At 33.9% G+C, this 5,911-nt stretch overlaps 1 long non-coding RNA gene across 1 annotated transcript; it reads right to left on the reverse strand.

Moving 5' to 3' along the window:
- Positions 1-476: 476 nt before the first annotated feature.
- LOC147391780 (uncharacterized) lies at positions 477-5,044 on the reverse strand. Its single transcript, XR_015182517.1, has 2 exons — positions 3,736-5,044; positions 477-715 (listed from the first exon to the last, which is right to left on the reverse strand). It is a non-coding gene; the product is annotated as an uncharacterized LOC147391780 (long non-coding RNA).
- Between the last annotated feature and the right edge of the window lie 867 nt (positions 5,045-5,911).

Raw genomic sequence — 5,911 nt, forward strand, 5'->3', positions numbered from 1 at the left:
AATCAGCTCAATCTGAAACTTCTAAATCCATCAAAAGTGATTTATAAATTATTAACAAAAAATCAACCATCTACATTCTAAATCACTTTTAATGGGGTTAGAAGTTTCATATTGGACTAATTTTTTTTTTTTTTTCGAATGATCTTCCCATCATAAAGATCATCCTACCAAAAAATCAGCTCAATCCAAAACTTCTAACCCATATTTTGAAAATTTATTAATGTTACATTATTTTTACATATGTTTTTTCACATGTCCCTTGATCCATACCCTATATATATAAGGGGTAGTGTTCAAAAGTCAAAATTATAGTCAAAGTGTTTTGTCTTACATGGGTAAGACGCTCGGAATGGACTGACTTTTTATGAGAATGATCTCTAAGGTGATTAGATCATCCTCACAAAAATCAGCCCATCCAAAAACTTCTAACCTCATGTTAACAATGTAATAAAGACTACAATTGGTATAAAATGAAATTTGAACTGCAAAGGAAAGGTGGCTTTCTAATAATTGCTTTCATGGTGAAAGTAATTGAAGATTTTAAGTACAGCCAAAGTATCTCAAGAAGTTACGAAATGGATGATGTATATGCAGAACAAAATTACAACCCCCAGTTTAGCCAATTAAAAGTAAATATAAACCAAAATACCCACCAAAAAACCACTACAGATCAGAACCCCATCAATGCCCCATAGATCAGTCCTTTTTCTTGCAACTGATGGTCCAGCATCAACAGAAATTTTTGTAAATAATTTTGTTAATAAAGTGAATAATAATAAATGCAGTTAATCAGAGATACTTCATACGAAAAAAAAAAAAAAAATTAAGATTCCAGGGTTACCACTAAACACAAGTTCACAATCGATTTGATTTAACCAATTGATCAACATTACCATGGCCAAAAATCAGCCTTTTATATATATATATATGTATATATATTGGGTGCCAACTATTTGTCCTACATGGGTTAGAAGTTTTGGAATGGGCTGATTTCTGGTGAAGATGATTTGCGTGACGAGGATATCATCATCACCAAGAATCAGCCTATTCTGAAACTTCTAACCCCATCAAAAGTGATTTATGAAAAATGGATGGTTCACGATTTTTCAACTCGTAAACATGAGGTTAGAAGTTTTAGAATGGGCTAACTTTTTGTGAAGATGATCTCCTCAATTGGCCAACACATTTTTTCCTAGATGGTTTAGAAGTTTCAGAATGGACTGATTTTTGGTGAAGATCTCATTCTGAAACTAAACCATGTAGGAAAAAAATGTGTTAGCCAAATAGTTGATGCCCGAACGGGATATATATATATATATATATATATAGGATTGGGATCTATTGACTTCCAAGAATGACTCATGAAAAAAACGTAATCCCAACCTTTTAAATGCAAAATCCAATGGTTGAGATTTATGAGTATTTTGATAATACAAATCTCAAAGATACTTATCCCAAGGATAAATCTTATCCATTGGATTTTGCATTTAAAAGGTTGGGATCATGTGTGTTTTTCATGAGTCATTCTTAGGAGTCAAGAGATCCTGACCATATATATATACTAGAGTTCACCCATGCCTATGGCACAACCATCATCTCTCGGGTTAAGGGGGTAAAAGTGAAAAAAAATAAAGTTAAAGAGGTATTATTATTATAAAAAAAAATTGAGATTAAAAGTGTAAAAAATGAAAACCAATAAAGTGGGTAAAAAATGAAATATAATATAATTAGAGAAGGTGAAGAACAAATAAAATAAAGTGGGTCCCAAGAAACTATAATTTGATGGAAAGTTATTATTAAAAAAAAATTGAGATTAAAGGAGTAAGAGATAAAAAACAATAAAGTGAATTAAAGGGGCAAAAGTGAAAATATAGTAAAATTAGAAGGGCATCTTCTTTCACGTTAAGGGGGTAAAAGTGAAAAAAAATAGAATTTAAGAGGAATTATTAAAAAATTGAGATTAAAAGAGTAAAAGATGAAAAATAATAAAATGGATTAAAGGGATAGAAAAGAAAATATATTAGGTAAAGAATAAAGAAAATAAAGTTGGTCTCATGACACTATAGCTTGATGTGAGGTCTAACCCACAAAACTGTAAATGATTGGACGTTTGTGTCACATACAACTGTTCCAACTCAGTTGTGTTATATATATATATATGGGTCCCGTTCAGCACCCTAAGCTTTACCACACACTTTAACAAACATGTTTTGTCTTACATGGGTTAGAAGTTTTGGAATGAGCTGATTTTTGGTGAGGATGATCTCTATGGTGAGGAGATCATCTTCACCAAAAATCAGCTCATTCCAAAACTTCTAACCCCATCAAAAATGGTTTACAAAAAATGGACGGTCCACGATTTTTCAACGTGTAAACATGGGGCTAAACATTTCGGAATGGGCTGATTTTTGGGGAGGATGATCTTCTAATCATAGAGATCATCCTCACCAAAAATCAACCCATTCCAAAACTTCTAACCCATGTAGGACAAAAAACGTTTGTTAAAGTGTGTGGTAAAACTTAGGGTGCTGAACATTTCCCTATATATATATATAGGGAAATGTTCAGCACCCTAAGTTTTACCACACACTTTAACAAACGTTTTTTGTCCTACATGGGTTAGAAGTTTTGGAATGGGCTGATTTTTGGTGAGGATGATCTCTATGATTAGAAGATCATCCTCCCAAAAATCAGCCCATTCCGAAATGTTTAGCCCCATGTTTACACGTTGAAAAATCGTGGACCGTCCATTTTTTGTAAACCATTTTTGATAGGGTTAGAAGTTTTGGAATGGGCTGATTTTTGGTGAGGATGATCTCCTCACCATGTAAGACAAAACACGTTTGTTAAAGTGTGTGGTAAAGCTTAGGGTGCTGAACGGGACCCATATATATAAATATATATTGATGGTTGTTGTTGATACCATGATTGAACTTCAGATCTCATATATATATATATATGGAGATGGATCATAGGACGTGTAAAAACAATGTAATAATAATAAATTTACAAAATATAGGTTAGAAGTTTTGGATTAAGCCGATTTTTTTAAGATGATCTCTATGATGAGAAGATCATCCTCATCCTAAAAAAAAATCAGTCCAATCTGAAACTTCTAACCCCATCAAAAGTGATTTAGAATGTGGACGGTCGATTTTTTACCAATAATTTGTAAACCACTTTTGATGGACTCAGAAGTTTCAGATTGAGCTGATTTTTTGTGAGAATGATTTTCTCATCATAGAGATCATCCTCACAAAAAATCAGCTCAATCCAAAACCTCTAACTCATATTTTGAAAAACCATTGTTTTTACATATGTACCATGATCTGCCCCCTATATATATATATGAGAGAGAGAGTCTACCAAAGGGCCTATTAATTATGCAACAATCAGGTTCATCCTACTGAAAACCTCCCCTATAACCCACCCCCCCCCAAAAAAAAAAAAAAAAAACCTACCCAGGGTTGAGATGATCGGGCTAATTTTTGCACAAGAACATGACCAGAACAGTTCGGGACCACCCTCAATATGCTTGCCAAATGTACCATAGAGATCCTACATTACTTTATTTACTAAAATAGTTTAACAACATTCTCTAGTAGCCAAAATATTGTGACCCTCATTGATTAGGAATAGAAACCAATGTAAATAAAATTATTTCCCATAATCAAAATTCAAGTGCTAGAGAAAAAACTCTTGTCAAAAACTGAAATGATGAAAGAAACAGCTTACCATGGGGAGCTATAACTCTGTTTGGGTGATTTTACTAGATAGATTTGAGCTTAGCCAATTCGTGTAACACATGGTTGATGGCTCTCTCAATCCTCAACCTGTTGACCTGAAGAGGGGAAAAAAATGCATTGGGTGTTGCAAAGACTAAACGATCCTGAATAAAGAAAATGCATAAATTTACGGACTTGGACATAATTTCTCAAAATAATAATTGTGGGAGAACGAAAAAACACAAAGAAGAACGACCAATTTGACAGACAAAAACAAAAAGACAAAAAGGTCTTACCACTGTTTAAATTCGCAAATCAGTACATGAAGTAATTACCAATTCTAACTATGAAAAGAGTTAATATATTGCATTTGATCCAAATTTAACTCTGTTGCCAGCACCAAGAAATGAATACAAGCTGTGTCACTGTTGATTTAAGCTCATAAATCAATTCAGGAAGTGATAAAACCATTAACTTGTGAGAAAGGTTGTTACATTAGTAAATGCATTCCAACAAAAAATATTGCCATCATCTCCCCTGCAAATATGATGAAACCATTTCCAGTAAATATGTTCACATATCTTATCCTCATGTTGGGCTGGGGCATACAATGGATTGGATTTTTTCCCAAATTAGCGGGTTTTGATCCTGAATCAAAAAAATGGGTCAAATATGGTTTGATGTACCTTGATCCAAGTCGGATCTGGCTTGGATACAGATCCATCCCTATATCCACCTAGATCCCAATGAGATATTGCTTAGAAAATTATATTTTTAAAATTTTCAAAATATCTTTTTCTATTACTTTAATACAACATGAATTCTTGTAAAATAAATAGAAAATACTAAACAGTCCCGAATTACTAAACATGACCCAACCCAAATCGAGCAATGCGGGTCGGCTTGGCTCGGATCCGGTTTAAGTGACAACATAATGATTCAGACATGATTTTATCTAGTAGGATTCGAGTCAGATTCAGATATGGATTTAGGTCCAGATAAAAATGGATTTGAATATGGAAATACTCAGATCTGGACCAGGTTCGACCCATTTTAAGCCCTACCCTTAGGTTGCTCCATTCCTCAAATTTTTGGGTTAAGACTGAAGATGATGAAGTGAGAGAGAGACAGACTTGTTAAAACACTATTTCATTTTAGGTGTACAATCTATCATATATTTAGATAAGCAGATATACATTAAAGATATATGAACAACTTATTAGTGTGAGCTGAAAATAAAATATTTAAATAAATTCATAATTTTTTTTGGAAAGGTGTGCCAGCATTATATCAGGATATTGTCTGTTTTTGTCAGTTGTTACATAATTTATTCTTCATCTTTAAATATTTCGTCTAGATTTTCTCTTTCTTGTTCGTGGCATTTTCTATTGGAATAACAAGAGTTCTAGGACAGTCATAGAGGTTTTTAACCTTTGTAAAACAGGGTATGCTCAAGATATTGAAACCGGTAACCATTATACTTCTGGAGGGAAATTCAAATAGAAAATTCCTCTTGAGCATCCCAATTTTGGAACTTTTGATCATGAGAGGTGGTGAATATCACCATTGCAAAGTGCCCCAAGAAAACAGTCCTTATGTTTTATGGGGATGTGCAGTTGTGCATCTCGGGAAAAAACAACTATGGTTCTTGCTGGGTATACGTTAGTTGAGTTTTTGAGTCACCCTATTAGGTTGAGTTCCAAAATCATTACACTATACACATATGAGTTTGTGTGTGCGTGTGTGTGTGTGTGTGTGTGTGTGTGTGTGTGTGTGTGTGTGTGTGTGTGTTATGTTTAAAGAGAAGGTGAGATTGTTGAGTCGTGGGAGCTCAACTCCGCACCTTGGCTTGGCTAGTCGAGAGCCTGCACTCACCCCTCTTGAAAAGAAAGTTTTTATCACAATGTGAAAAAAGCCCAAATTTGACGGCCACGGACAAAGGGGTCGAATTGGAATCGAATTTTTCATTGTCAAATTTTATTTTTCAACGGATCGAAACTATCAAATTAATGAAGGATGGGAGAAATTCGACAGCTCTAAGCCGTCAAATTTGGGACTATCTAGAATTTCAACGGTCCTAAACCATCAAAATTCATGGGCCTTAGCCCGACAATTTTTTTTGTCGAATTTTTCAATTTTCACGTAGTGTATTGGCATCCTAAACCGTTATTTATTCTCCACCACTC

Source organism: Akebia trifoliata, chromosome 11 (assembly GCF_017979445.1).
Source record: "Akebia trifoliata isolate Shusen 1 chromosome 11, ASM1797944v1, whole genome shotgun sequence".
Classification (NCBI taxonomy): domain Eukaryota; kingdom Viridiplantae; phylum Streptophyta; class Magnoliopsida; order Ranunculales; family Lardizabalaceae; genus Akebia; species Akebia trifoliata.